Below are 846 nucleotides of genomic sequence, written 5' to 3'. Positions count from 1 at the left end.
TATGCCAAACACTGTGAAATGTTTTGTTAACATCAAAAAATACATCTAGGGTTACCTGATTGTTCTTAAATGCTCTGTAACTTGATTCAATGAGTCGTGTGAGGTGATCTATTGTTTGTCTGTTTTTCCTAGAAGCATTTTGAGATTCGGGTAGGAGATTATTTATTTCACAGAAATGAAGGAGTCGATTTGAAATAATATTCCCCGTTAGTTTGCCAAGACAACTTAACAGACTGATGGGTCGGAAGTTGTCAGAAATTGACCTGTTTGTTTTTTTTCCTTTGGTATCGTGGTGATAATGGCTTTTTTTCCATGTGTGAACCTAATAACCTGTTGATAATGAGATATTCATGATACTTATGGGTTGTTGTAAAAGGAGACTGGAGCCTTTTTAAAGAATAATATTTTGTATTTGGTCATGTTCGGTGGGAAGTGTACTTGCTTCAGCAGTACATATACTAAAATTGGAACGATACAAAGAAGATCAGTATGGCTCCTGCGTAAAAATGGCAAGCAAAATCGTGAAGCGTTCCACATTTTGTACTTGCTTTGGAAATACATAAAGTAAAATTGGAACGATACAGAGAAGATTATTTTTAATCTTTTATAGTGTCCTGGTGGATTATGGAGAGCATGCCGTGATTGGTTGGATTATCACTGTTTCTGAATGGAGGAGAGATTTCCTGTAGATTCAACCAATGATAGTCACAGGTTACTCACCTCTAAACTGGAATCTCTGTTAAGTGAAAGTTTAATAGTGTTAATATAAAATGATTCTTTGATTTTTCTCGTCTTCCAGAATTTGTCTGTCTCTACACTTGTTTCTCCACAACAGGCAGTTGCCGT

At 35.8% G+C, this 846-nt stretch overlaps 1 non-coding gene across 1 annotated transcript; it reads left to right on the top strand.

Moving 5' to 3' along the window:
• Window positions 1–434: 434 nt before the first annotated feature.
• On the top strand, window positions 435–541 carry LOC143258288 (U6 spliceosomal RNA). Its single transcript, XR_013032257.1, has one exon. It is a non-coding gene; the product is annotated as a U6 spliceosomal RNA (small nuclear RNA).
• The last annotated feature ends 305 nt before the right edge of the window (window positions 542–846 follow it).

This window comes from Tachypleus tridentatus, chromosome 7, assembly GCF_004210375.1.
Source record: "Tachypleus tridentatus isolate NWPU-2018 chromosome 7, ASM421037v1, whole genome shotgun sequence".
NCBI lineage: Eukaryota > Metazoa > Arthropoda > Merostomata > Xiphosura > Limulidae > Tachypleus > Tachypleus tridentatus.
This window is presented reverse-complemented; position numbering and strand designations above follow the sequence as displayed.